The following is a 15589-nucleotide window of genomic DNA, read 5'->3' as shown; positions in this document are numbered from 1 at the left end:
TTAATTTTTGGGAATATCACTTTAAATTTTTATTTGTTTTATCAGCATGAGGTTTGGCTGCATGTGTGAATGTGCACCTCTTGATCATCTGTTGCCCATAGGGGTTAAAATCCTCTGGAACTGGAGATGTAATGGCTGTGAGTTACTACGTGAAATGTGTACTTGGAACATAAACCTGGTTCTCTGTAAGAGCAGAAAGTATTCTTAACCACTGACCAATCTCACAAACCCTTTAATATCTTAACCATTGAGCCATTTTTCCAGCTGTATGTCATCTTAGAAAATCTCAATGTGGTAATTTCTACCTTCTTTTCCATGACTACATTTTTCCATTTAATGGACAGTATGAATTCTTTAGTTATTCCAGCATTACTAGATCCAATCTCCTTATCACTTCTATGGCTACCACTGAATTGCACAAATTCAATCCATGCTGTGCCAGTTCTAACACATGTTCTGTTTTGAGAGAATCTAGAAATCTGTTTTGTTCATGTTTTAATAAGAGAATATCTCATTTTCTAGTAATACATCTACTCTTTTCCTCCCTATGACATCAGTTATTTATAAAAGCTGTCTTTCTTATGTAAATAATCAAATTTTAAAATGCTTAGGAGAAAGATAAACTTAAACATTTTTACATATTCTTTTGTTTCATAGTCTCTACTATATTTGAACATAATCATTGCTGATTCAGGTACATACAGTCAGATGACTATTATACAATCTTATATAAAATTATATGTCCATCAGCATTTTATTAGAATAATTATTTTCCTGAAAAGTTCAGCACTTTTATTCTATTAAGATTTTATCTTTGAGAAAATGTTATATATTTTTATATTAAGTTTATTGTTGAGAAAATATTAGTTTGAAAGGATGGTTCTTTCTTTTCCTCTTTTATGACCTTTTAATTTAATTATTTGTTTGGCTTTTTCTTTGTGTTTTCACATATTTTAAGCCTATGGTTAGGGTTGTGCTACAAATATATGTCAACTATTTCTCCATGTTACATTGTACATTATTATGCAGAATGCCCCATTACACCTGCAAAATAAATCATCTCTTTATCCAATATTTTCAAGCTGTATGAGTTCCAGCGCCTTTGAAGCAGTAGTCATCTCATTTAGCATATTATGCTGTTCTTGGCATACATTTGTTTGTGTAACTTTGATTTTACCCCCAAAGTATAATAGTAAAGATGGCAATTTTACTATTGTACACTGTAACTATTCTATTCTATTATCAACTATTGTTGTAAATATCTCAGCATCATTGATATATAAATTTAACATTAACATAGGAATGCATGCAAAGGAGAATTAATAACTCATACATAGTTTGGTCCTCTGTAGTTTTAGACATCAACTAGAGACTTGGAATATAATGTTACAGGTACAAGTATGAAGTAATAAATTTGTTTATACAATTTATGTGCTTTTTCCAAATAGTGGTGATTTTTTTATGTAGTCACAAAATTGCTTCACAGTGTTTTTTATACACATATGTGATCACATGTTCTCGTGTGTGTGTGTGTGTGTGTATGTGTCTGCATGTGCCTGTGTGTGTGTGTGTGTGTGTGTGAGTGCATGCATGCTTGCAGATGCCAGAGGTTGTTTGAATATCTTCTTTTGCTCTCTATGTGTATGTATTTTTGAGACAAGTACTCTCATTGTATCTAGAGCTCACAATTTTTGCTGGTGTATTTGGACAATGTGTTCCTAGAATCTACTTGTCACAACAACACCCTAACACTAGGGTTACAAATGCATAACACTTGGGTTACAAAATATAGGACATTATTCCAGAAATTTTACAAAGGTACTGAAGATCTAAATTCAGGATTATGTATTCACGCTGCAAGCATTTTACTCATTGACTTGTCTTTCTAGACTTTTGACACTACAAATTCTTGGCTAGGCTATAGAAATACTGCAACATCAAGTAGAAAATAATAAAGAGGACTCATTCTTCTTAATTTCAAAATTTAACACAAAGTTACTGTACTAAACAGTTTTGTTCTTACAAAAATCCAGAATATATGCCAATATGCTTAATAGCAAATCAACAAATTCATCACACATACCCATGGACAAATGTTTTACTATAAAGTTTATCAGTCCATGAAATGAACAAATAACAACATTTCAAAGATTAGGTGGAAGAAAACTTAATATACACAAAAGAAGAACATATTCTCATTATCTTACAGCATAGTGAAAGATTAAATTACATCAAAAATATAACTTTATATTTTCAAATTATAAACCTTGCAGAAATTGGTGAAGAAAATTCACAGCATTAGATTTGGCAATAATTTCTTATATATTCAAAGACTAGGTAGTGTAAGAAAATGAGCCAATTTAATATACAAATTTCTTAATTTTGTTGACATCTGAGAATATGTTTGAGGGTTTAAAATAGCAATGCAAAATAGGAGAAAATATTAATAAATCCCAAATTTGGTAATGCTTTCATTGTAAAAAGAACTCTCCTAATCCTACAGAAAAAAAAATAGAGTATACAAAAGGTGTCAAACAAAACACACATTTCATGAGATATATTTAAAAGTTGAAAACAATATACAAATAGAAAGGTAAGCAACATAGATCATTGGGGAAAAGTAAATAAAAATTATAAAATAGGTCATTTTGGATTTAATGGGAAGAAAATTTACAAAAATAATGAGAAAACAGTAGAACTCTCTCACATTGCTCTTTACAAGGCAAAATGATGCAGTCACTGAAGATGTTCATGTTAGTACGCATGTTTCCATCACTGTGATGAAAAACTTGAGGTTATCAACTTAAAGGATGTTTCATGGTTTATTGGGTTTTAGTCATTGGTCACTTGCTTCCCTTACTTGGAACAGTTGTGAGGCTGGATATAATATCAAGAAGCATGTGGGAGGAAATATGGCTCTGTTAATGGCATACAGGAGAAGGATATGGTTCTTGAACAATATATAGTCCCCCAAAGGCACAAACTGAGGAAAAAAATTCCCTTTGAATAAGTCTCACCTCCTAAATTTCTATCATCTTCCAATAGGAAAGTTCTAACTTCCCCAAATGGAAATCATTGTGATGAAGATAAAAATTACAACCTGTGATATTTTTGAGTGATATTTCAGATCTAAATATTAGTAATGGTATGCTGACTATTTAAAAAGTTAAACAGACGTATCACTCAGCATTTCTCTTTTAATATCACTTTTTTGTAACAAGCTCATAAATTGAAATGTCATACAACTAGATTAAGATAGCTACTGAAACAAACATTTATACAATTCCAGAATTTGTACACCTCAGTGACCATCTGTGCAGATAGAATGGCTTTTCTGAAGAAGTGGAGTTTTGCTTAAAGTTTTACATTTTCACTATCCATTATATTTCTATGTGCTTATCCATCACAAAGAAAAAATATTATGTTAGCATAAAACCAGAAAAATAATCAGCTTTATATGCACTTTCACGACTCATATGTGTCTTTATCTGTGTTAATTCCTTCCTTATCATCTGATAAACTTTTTTGTCATCTCCTTACTAAAATGCTATAACATACTCATGTTTACATCTATTTACATACAAACATGCACATATTATAGCATAGGATCTGTATATGAGGAAGAATATGCAGAGTTTTCTTTTTGGAGTTTGAGTTACCTTGATTAATATTGTAAATTTTAATCCATTTCATTGAAATTTTTATTTTTTATAGTTAAATAATACTTTATTTTGTATGTGTGTCACATTTTCATTATTGATTCATCTGTTTAAAGACACTTTGGTTGGTTTCATTTCTATTGTAAATAGAGTAGCAATAAATATAGACTTGCAAATATCTTTACAGTAGGATATTGATTTCTCTGGGAATGTGACCCATAGTTGGAAGCTGGGTTACATGATAGTTCTACTTTTATCATTTTTAGGAAATTACCAAAGTGATTTCCATTATCTCATCAGTATTTCTGTGATATATTCTAACCGAAAACAATCAAGAATATGAAGTCTAACAAAGAGGTATATACCAATAGCCAAAGCACAATGTCTTACACACTTACATGTCCATTAATCACTAAATTGGTAATGAAATGCGGTACGCTAATAGGAAGTATTATGCTTTTAAAAGAAAACACAAGACTCTATTGGCCTGGGAACAGCCCACACTATTCTGAATTCACGTGAGTGAATGGCTTCCCAGCTGAGCTACCCCAATCTCCAGAACATAAGCCCCATAGCACATCCCATGCCTATTCCCTTCCCATCTCAGCACCAGCAATGTTGTTAAGGACATGCCCCTAACTCTGGTGGAATTCAACCAGCCAGAAAGCAAGGGAATGACTCAATTGACAGCTGGAATATTGCCATCCACTGGATTCTACTCTCCCAAGACTGACTCAACTACCCAATCCCACCTACCACAACATTCTCCCTGTTGTCAGCTCTTCCCCACAACTCAAGCAGACTACATATGCCCAGGTACAGCCTACAACCATCAAAAGAACAGCACCACTGGGCTCCAAATTCTGCTCTATAATTTTGGAAGAAGATTTCAGCTTTACAGGAGGCCAGATCGTATCTAGGCATCCAAGGACCCACAAATCTTAGCAGAGCCATCCTACTGGACCTGAAGACTTGCCAATCAACAGGACCCTTGGACTCTGAGGCTAGAGAACAACAAAAGCAACATAAGACAATGGAATAAAACACTTATCAAACAAAGACATATGCAAAAATGAACACCTTGCATCCCAAATCCAGATGACAAAATGCCAGTATAAGAACACATTCAATTACAGAAAGGTCAATTTGCAACCGGCATAACCCAGTGATCCTATGACAGTAAGACCTGTGCTTTTCAATGCAGCTAAAGCACAATAAATATCTTAAAATAACTTTATGAAAATGATAGAGGCCCTTACAGGGGAAATAAAAACTCTCTTAAATAAATCAGGGAAAAGACAAACAAAACTTGGAAGAAATCAATAAATCCTTCAATGAATGCCAAGAAATCCAAGAAAAAATATTAAAGAGGTGAAGGAAATGGTTTAAGACATGAAAATTGAAGTATAGGCAGTAAAGAAAACACAAACAGAGGGAATTCTGGAAATGGGAAAACTGAGTTGAGTGAACATGAACTACAGATGTGAGCATCACCAAAACATTGATGATATGATAGAAGAAATAAAATCATCAAAGAAAATGTTAAGTTGAAAAGTTTCTTAACACAAACTAACCAGGAATTCTGAGACACCATAAAAAGATCAAACCTAAGATTAATAGTAATAGGAGAACAGTCTCACCTTGATGGCACAAAAAATATATTCAACAAAATAAAAAAATTCCTAATCCTAAATTGACATGTATATAAAGGTATAAATTTATAGGACATACAACAGATTGAATCAGAAAAGTTAAGTTCCTATGCCATATAATAATAAAAAACAAATATATACAAAATAAAGACAGAATACTAAAATCTGCAAGGGAAAAATTCAAGTAATATATAAAGGCAGATGTATAAGAACCACATCCAATTTCTCAATGGAGACTCTAAAAGTTAGAAGAGCCTAGATAGAAATCTTGCAGACACTAAGAGAACAAGGACGCCAGCCCAAACTACTATACTCAGCAAAATTTTCAATCACTATAGACAGAAGAAAGAAGACAATTCATGACAAAAACAAATTTAAACAATATATATTCATTCACACATCTGGCCCTACAGAAGGTACCAGAAGGAAAACTTCAAACCAAAGAAGTTACCTGTAGCCACAAAAAAGCAATAGATAAACTCATACCAGGAAAACCCACAGAAAAGAGAAACACACACACACACTACCACCAGCAGCAGCAAAAAATAACAGGAGTTAACAATCACTAGTCATCTGGTTTCCTAGTTCATAGTCTCATGCCAGCTATAATAAAGAGATGTGTTTCCCAGCAGCAGACTGTGGAATGGAGCCAGCTATACGCCACCATGCACTAGCAACATGCACTAAGCTAAGCCGTTCTGGTGGCTGCTGTAGCAGCTTAAGATTCATCTCATGAGATCAAAGAACACTATATTAATATAATATATCTTAATACCCAATGGACTCAGCTCCAATTAAAAGACACAGGCTAACAAAATAAATATGAAAACAGGATTCACCTTCTGCTGCATACAAGAAACACTTCTGAGCATCAAAGACAGATATTACTTCAGAGTAAAGACTTTGAAAAATATTTTCTAATCAAATGGACCAAAGAAACAAGCTGGTACAGCTATCCTAATATTTAACAAAATAGAAAACGAACTAAAATTAATTAAAAAAAGATGGAGAAGCTATTTCATATTCATAAAATCAAGATGCAGTCTCAATTTTGAACACCTATGCCCTAAATACAAGGACACTAACAATTGTAAAAGAAGCATTTCTAAACCTAAAATTACATATAGAATCTGACACATTAATTGTGGGAGACTTCAACACACTGCTCTCACCAATAGACACATTGCCCAGACAGAAACTAAACAGAGAAATAAGGGAACTAAAAGATGTTATGACTCAAATGGACCTAAGGGACATCTACAAAACATTTCACCCAAACACAAAATATTATACCTTCCAATTAGCACCTAATGAAATCTTCTTTAAAATTGTCTCATAGCTCATCCCACACAAAGAAAATCTCAACAAATAAAAAAAGGAATAATCCACTGTATCTCATCAGATCACCATAAGATGAAGTTGGAGTTCAATAACAATGCAAACAGCAGGAAGCCTACATGTGCATGGACACTGAAAAACTCTCATGTAAATTAACAATGAGTCATGGAAGAAATAAACAAAGAAAAGATAGACTTCCTAGAATGTAGGTGGGGTTAACTCTGTGGAACTATCTTTTTGTACACTGTGAATATTTGTTGTTCTCATTGGCTTAATAAAGGTGTAAACAGCCCAAAGCTAGGCAGGTGGAGCTTATGTGGGACTTGTGGACAGAAAGAGTGTGAGGAAGGAAGGCAGAGTCACCAGCCAGACATAGAAGAAGCAGGAGATGAACAAAATGTATAGAAAAATTTACTGTCCCATGATAGAACTTAGATAAGAAATATAGGTCAATTTAAGATGTAAGAGATAGTAACAGGCCTAAAATATTGCCTGATCAGTTATAATTAATAAAAAGTCTCCATGTCAATTATTAGGGAGAAGGTGATCCTGACAAAACATTCCACCGACAAATGGTACCCAATGTGGGGCCATGAATGTCTACATAAGACCTGAGAAATCTTAAGAAATGGTCCCAAACGCACAAACAATGGAACCAAACTTGGCTTCCTAGTTCACAGTCTCATGCCAGCTATAATAAAGAGATGTGTCTCCCAGCATCGGATTGTGGGATGGAGCCAGCTATAAGCCACCATGCACTAGCAGCATTCACTAAGCTAAGCCATGCTGGTGGCTGCTATAGCAGCTTAAGGTTCATCTCATGAGATCAAAGAACACTATAGGTTGTAGCAGGAGAGTTCTCTCTGGGTCCCACCAAGCCCCCATAGTCCCACAGCCCACTTATAAAACAATTGCTCAGATGCTTATATTATTTATAAACTGCATGGCTTATGGCTTAGGCTTCTTGTTAGCTGTTCTTAAATCTTAAATTAACCCATTTCTATTAATCTATAAATTTCCATGTGGCTCATGGCTTACTGGTATCTTTACATGTTGCTTCTCATCAGGGCAGCTGGCAGTGTCTTCCTGTCTCAGCTTTCCATTTCCCAGAATACTCCTCCCTCTTTGTCCCACCTATACTTCCTGCTTTGCTATTGGCTAATCAACACTTCATTTATTAACCAAACCAAGCAACACATTCACAGCATAGAGAACATCCCACTTCAATAGGTGCTCAACAGAGACAGATACAGATGAAAGAAACCTCTAAACAGGTTACAGTATATTTAAAAATGTACATAGGCTTGAGAAGGAAAAGAGATAATATATAGCCAGTCATAGAAAAAATAGTTTAAAAATAATAAGGTTCTTAAAAAATGAGAAAAGTAATATGAAAGAAAAATGCCACATAAAGATGGAAACTACTCAGGAAGTCTGTATTCTGTATTTTATAGTGCTGTCTTTAAATTTTTTGATTGCTGATGAATGAGTGAAATCTACTAAAACACACTGGATTATGGAATCAACTGGATTAAACTAACCTATAAATTTTTAAAAATCTTGACTTCAGATTGAAGTCAAAAGATGTGTTGTTTTTTGGAAGAGGTTATATTTTTGTTACAACAGAAAATGAAAGATTGTGGACATATTCAAGGTTGAAGATAATCAAATTTGATTGAGGAAGAAACCCTGAAAATTCTTTCTACAGACATAAAGAAATAAATCTATAAAAAGATACAAGACATGTAACATACATTTTACCTGTTCAAACATAAAACAAAAATCATTTTTGGCTAACTCGTGTACAACAAACCATCTATACTCATATTAATACAGATATGTATGTTACTCCTAAAGTTTATATATTTTCAGACCAAGGGGACCAAACACCAATAAAAACAAATGGCCCGGATTTTCCAGGATCTCAAAATGCTTCTGTTGCAGTTTCCTCAGATTTCTGCATTCAGAGCAGCTTCAAGGCTGCTGACTGAGATGATCCAGCCTCAAAGACTACTGCAGCCAAGGCCTAACCAATATTCTGATTTTTTTCAAGGTTTTCCCAAAGATACCAGTGCCTCCAGAGTGCAGGCAGCAGTCTGGAGAAACAATACACACATTTCCAAAAGACAGATTACAGATGTGTGTCTTTGTTTAGGGAGTTTGGCTATAAATTATTATTGGTCATGGTTAAAAAAAACAAACAAAACAAAGGAGTTAGATTCAAAGATCTCTACTGAAGGAAAATAGAGGGAAATAAAATAGAAATAATGAGATAAAAGGGTAGGTTATTGAGTCTACTCTAATCCAAAAGGCAACAATTAATATTGAATATTTTATATTGGTATGGATTTTTGTTTATTGATACAAATTTAAAATTATTTTTCTTATACTGTATGTATGTTTCTACCCTTGTTTAAGGTATTGTGCTTCTGCAGCTCATTTAATATGGTAATGTATAATTAAGAAATACAGGTTATTATTCTTCTGTAATAATCAAACTTGTCATATTAGGCATATTATCATGATAAAATAGACATATTTAGATATATTGATGATCTTCAAACACTTCAAAAATCTGTAAAATATAGCATTTAAAATCTTTAATAATCTAAGGCTTTTTGTGACTATGAGACACATCTGCTCCTAGCAGAACCAATGTACTTGATAGAAGATGATGGGCATTGAAGAAACTCAACATGGAGTGTCCTTTCTTTGTGGCAAAAGATAGCCATGAAGCAAAGAAATTGCCCTTGACATAATTGCTGACAGTATATTGTACAAACTGGGTCAGCAGGATGCAAAAGAACTTAGCCAAAACAAGATAGGACTGTCCTTCAAAATTCCCTGCTTCTCAGAAATACCTGTCAGATATCTGTCAATATTACAGAAGAACTTTAGGTGATTGTTCAGTTGACGAGATGTCCCTGTCATTAGGTAACATTATACCCTTCTGGGATCTTTGATGGAGTTAAAGACTAAATAGAATAACTTATAATTTTACTTAGTGGAAAAAAACAAAATAGGTATAAAACCACAAAGATAAAGTAGATAACTCAATATCATCTATAAATTTGCCAAATACAAATGGAATGAATATTGTAACAATAATTCTTACTTGATAATTGTTTTTATTGTATATAATTTTACTATGTTAAAGTTAAAACTTCTGGCCAGGCAGTGGGGGCACATGCCTCTAATCCCAGCACTTGGGAGTCACAGGCAGGTGGATATCTGTGAGTTTGAGACCAGCCTGGACTACAGAATGAGTTCCAGGAAAGGCTCCAAAGCTACACAGAGAAACCATGTCTCAAAAAAAAAAAAAAAGTTAAAACCCTCCTTTTTAAACTAGACAGAAAGGGGAAATGTTGTGGAATAATCTTTTTGTATGTGTTGCCCTCATTGTTATTAAAGAGCTGACCAATATATAGACTGGAACAGGCTAGGCAGAATAGCTGAACTAAGAAGATGCTGGGAAGAAGGACAGAATCACAAGGAGTTGCCAGCCAGAAGCAGTGAAAGCAGGAGTTGAACATGATGTGTTGAAAATTTTCGACCCTGTGGTAGAACTTAGATTAAAAATGTGGGTTAATTTAAGATTTAAGAGCTAGTTAGGAACAAGTATAAACTTTTGGCCAGGCATTTATAACTAAAAATAAGTCTCTGTGTGGTTATTTAGGAGTTAGCTGGTAGGACAGAGCTGACTGCCTGGACAGAGAAACTTCACCTACACCACAATTCAATGAAAATGAATGCACAATTTACCCAAACTCATGGGGAAAAAATTAAAGCAGTGCCAAGAAATAAGTTCAGTGTACTAAGTGCCTGCATAAAGAATTTGGAGAAATCTCACATTAGTGACTTAGAAGCGCACATGAAATCTCTAGGACAAAAAGAAAGAGAAGTAGATGGCAGGAAATAATCATCCTCAAAGCTAAAATCAATAAAATAGAAACAAAGTAAACAACAGAAAGAATCAATGAAAGAAAGAGTTGGTTCTTTGAGAAAATAAAAAAAGATAGACAAACCCATGTCCCAAGTAACTAAAAGGTGAAATTAACAAAATTAGAAACAAATAGGGGGACATAACAACAGACACCGAGAAAATACAGAGAGTCATTCGATCATACTTTAAAAATTGGTACTCCACAAAAATGGAAATATATAGATATATATAAAAGAAATGGAAAATTTTCTTGATAGGCACCAGAAACCAAAGTTGAATCAAGACAAGACAAACAATTTCAATGAACCTATATTCTGTAAGGAAATAGAAGCAATCATTAAAATCACCCACAAAAACTCATGGTTTCAGCACAGAATTCTATTAGAATTTCAAAAAAATGCTAACTCTGAGACTCCTCAACTTAGTCCACAAAATGTAAACAGAAAGAACACTGGCAAATTCTTTTTACAAAGCAACAATCACCCTGATGCACAAACCATATAGACTCAACAGAGAAAGAAAATTGCAGAACAAATTCCTTCATGAGCATAGACTCCAAAACACTCTGTTAAAAAAAGTGAACATAAGAACATATCAAAAAAATCATCCACCATGATCAAGAAGGCATCACAGAGATGGAAGGATAGTTCAATAGGCAAAAATCTATCAATGCAATTCACCATATGAACAATTTGAAAGTAAAAAAAAATTATTTTCTCATTAGATGCAGAAAATGTGCTTGACAAAATACAACACCCTTTTATTATAAAAGTCTTCAAGATATCAGGGACACAATGGTATAACTAAGCATAATAAAAGCAATATACAGCAAGTAGATAGCCAATGTCAAATTAAATGGAAAGAAACACAAAGCAATTATTCTAAAATCAGGAACAAGAAAGGCTGCCTACTCTCTCCATTCCTATTCAATATAGTATTTGAAGTTCTAGCAAGAGAAATAAGACAACTAAAGGAGATCAAGGGGATACAAATTAGAAAAAAATAAGTCAATGTATTATCATTTTTAGATGATATGATATGATAGCATAGCATACCTTTATGTAAGTATGCTATCAAAGATTGTATCAGGGGATTCCTACAGCTGAAGAACACATTTAGTGAAGTGACTCAAAACAAGATTAACTAACAAAAAAATCAGTAACCCTCATATATAAACAAGAAACAGGCTGAGAAAGAAATCAGGGGAAAAACACCATTCATAAATACCACAAATAATATGAAATATCTTGGGGTAACTCTAATCAAGCAAGTGAAAGACCTGTATCAAATGAACTTCAAGAAATTGGAGAGGGTATTAAGAGACGGAAAGATCTCCCATCCTCATGGATCAGTAGAAATAACATAGTAAAAATGGACATTTTTACCAGATGCATTCTACAGATTCATTGAAATCTCAAACTCATGTGGTAATATTTTATTTGTGATGAAATGTGGTATTTTATTTATATGTTAATAAATAAAGTTGCCTGGAGATCAGAGGTCAAATAGGCTTTAAGCAGACATCTGGCAGTGGTAGCACAAGCCCTTAATCCAATCACATGGCAGACAGAGTCTCTATGTGGTCAAGGACACAGCCACACATGGTGAAAGGAGCCTTTAATCCCAGTACCAACCATAGAGATATGGAGGTCTGTATAGACAGGCAGTGACTAGGAAGTCATATGGCTGGGCTTAGATCCAATGAGAAGGCAGAACAGAAAGGCAATAAAAACACAAGTCAGGCAGGCAAAAACACTCTTGGGAGGCTACTGCTGGTGGTAAGCCAGAGCTAATTGTGTCTATTGCTCTGATCTCTTTGGCTATTTCCTCTGTATTTGGCTCTGTGTTTCTTATTTACTATGACTCTTTAGAATTATATCTACAATTACCTTAGCTTATCTCACTGCAATTCCATAAACTTAGATACTCATAAATAACACAAAACAATGTATTAGAGATGTCTGCAGAGCAGGAACTGTGTAATACTTCCTCTTAGTTAGTAAATCAGCAAGTGATTCTCAGTGAGTAACTAATCAAAATGCTTCTCAAAAATATTTCTTAGAGGAAGGGGAAACAGACTCTCATACTTCACTGAGCAAAGTGGTTCTCATGCTAGCACAAGGACAAAAGTTCCAGTTCCCAGACTCACATAAAGCCACAGCAATCATCTAGAATTTCATTTTCCAATGGCATGATGACAGGAAGTGACAGGAGGATCCATGGAAGCTCTTGGATGACCTTTCCCAACACATACAGTAGTGTAGTTGGAGTTTTTCTGCCTGGCCCATAGTCAGGACAAATCTCTCTTACCCACCAGTCCCACAGTCGCTCAGACCCAACCAAGAAAGCACACAGAAACTTATATTGCTTACAAACTATATGGCCGTGGCAGGCTGCTTGTTATCTACCTTTTCTATCTTAAATTAACCTATTTCTGTAAATCTATACTTTGCCACATGGCTTGTGGCTTACAGGTGTCTTTACATGTTGCTTTTCATGGCAGCGGATGGCAGTGTCTCCTCCCAGACTTCCTGTCCCCAGCCTTCTCCTCTTCCTTGTCCTGCCTACCCCATCCTTCCTACCTGGCTACTGGCCAATCAGAACTTTATTTATTTTAACCAAACAGAGCAACACATTTGACATACAGAACATCCCACAGCATAGTAGTGAAGAAGAGACTACCTCAAACAATGTGGGATAAGAAGACTAACATATAAAGTTGTTTTCTGACCACCATCTACAATATATGGAGTGTTAGTAACCTCACAAATGAACATAAATATTCACACACACACAACAAGAACAATTTTTGAATTAGAATTTTAACTACTGCTGTAAGATTCATTCTCTGACGTTAGTACTAGTCCAAATGACTGGCTGGCATTAGAATAGTGAATCTGAATATATACTTGATAAATTCTTTGAAAAGAAATCATGTGCAAATAAATATTTTCTGAGATCATTTTTATGCCTTCTCCTATTAGTTGAAAATAGAGTATATCACTAATATACATTATGTAGTATACTTAAATGATTTTTAAACATGTTTCCAAATTGTTTAATTGTAAAACAAGCAGTAAATTTCACAGGAGGCAAAAAATGGAAGATTCTTGAGCCAAGGAGTTTAAGGCTAATTTGAGGACTATAAAGAGCTCTATATTTATTTTTTAAAAAGTAGAAAAAGGTATGGATATCCAAGAATAAGAATTTTAAATATTTTAGAATTTAAACAATTTATAAAATAAAACTACACAAGAATAAAGAATAAACTTAAAAATTCTTGGATTCTATAAATTGTTTCTGTATTTGAGTACATAATGGAATAGAAAAAGTGGAAATTATAAAAGAACAAGTTATTTTGTGAAAATAGTTTTCAGTTTGATTGTAGAGCTCTGAAGTGCCTATATAATTCATTAATTTTTCTAGGTCACATAATGTTCCTTATCATGTTTAAAAAGCAAAACCATCTCCTAATAATCATGTCATATATATATATATATATATATATATATATATATATATATATATATATATATATATATATATATACTTTCTATTTTCTTGGCATCTCCATGTGTCCTTGAAGCTCTGTTGAATTTTTGATTGAAAATATTTATTTTTAATACATTATATTCTGATCATAATTTAGCCTTCATCAATTACTCGCAGATCCTCCACACCTCTCTATCCATCCAATGCCATGCCTTCTTTCTTTCTTTTGAAAACAAACCAGCAAATGTGAATTAAAAATAAGAATAATGTATAAGGCACAAGAAACACACATATACACGAATCATAAAAATATAAAATCTGAAACCATAATATGTGGTGATATTTTATTTGTGCTGAAATGTGGTGATATCTTACTTGTGCTTTAACAAATAAAGCTAGCCTGGAGATCAGAAGAATAGGAACAGCCATTATAAGGAAACAAAGAAGCCAGGCAATGGTAGCACACACTTTTAATCCTATCACTTGGCAGGCAGGCATCTGTCTAGATCTCTGAGTTCAAGGCCACACTGGAAACAGAGCTAGGTGTGGTGGCTCATACCTTAAATTCCAACACTAGTTAACCAGGGAGGTCTTGAGGTGTGTACAGACAGAAAGTGACAGAGCTTGGCAGGAAGAGGAAGTGATATAGCTGGACAGAGAGAGCAATCACATGGCAGGACAGCAAGGACTATAGGTGGGGGTAGACAGGAAGCAACTCTCATTTGGAAGCTGCCCAGTTGGTAAGGTAAGGTTAACTGTGGCTTTCCCTATTTCTCTGATCTCTCTCAGGCTTTTACCCCTATATCTGGCTCTGTGTTTTATATTTAATAAGACCTTTCAGAAATTTATCTACAAGAGTATGCAAGAAAAAAGACCAGTAAGACAAAAAATGTCTAAAGCAAAAGCTATATGAAACAAAAACCCTACAAAAATATCATTGAGTTCATTTCATTTTGGTCAATTACTGTAGGCAATGGGGCCTACCTTCAGGTGAGGTTAATATACTCAGTGATATTCCTTTGTATAAAATTATATTTTTACACTTCAAAATTAGATGTCAAGTGGAGATAGCTTCTGGGTTAGGGATGAAAGTTCCTGTCTACTTCCACCTGTCAGCACAGGAACCCTATTTGACTTCAATTACATGCCTTGGGCCTTTGGTGTCTTCTGTCTTCATTGGCTCTTCCACATGGTTTCCTATGTCCTGAAGGGAAGAGTTTGATAAAGAAATCCCATTTAAGACTGACTGTTCTGAAGTCTTTTACTTTCTGTACCTTGTCTATTGTGGGTTTGTGTGTTAGTTCCCATAGTCTACTAGGGGAGGTATCTAAGATGATGACTGAGGGAGACATTGATATTGCCTCCTCTTAGGCACCAGCTTGACTTCCCTGTGATCAATGAGATATTTAAGTCTTGTCTTCATCAATAAGGTCTTACCATCAGTTTGAGGTTTCTCGTAGTGGTGAAAGAAGTCTAGCTTGAGCTTTACCTGCTCCATTATTTGG

The sequence above is a fragment of the Onychomys torridus genome, chromosome X (genome assembly GCF_903995425.1).
Source record: "Onychomys torridus chromosome X, mOncTor1.1, whole genome shotgun sequence".
NCBI classification, from domain to species: domain Eukaryota; kingdom Metazoa; phylum Chordata; class Mammalia; order Rodentia; family Cricetidae; genus Onychomys; species Onychomys torridus.
The sequence above is the reverse complement of the archived record's forward strand: the minus strand, read 5'-3'. Positions refer to the sequence as shown.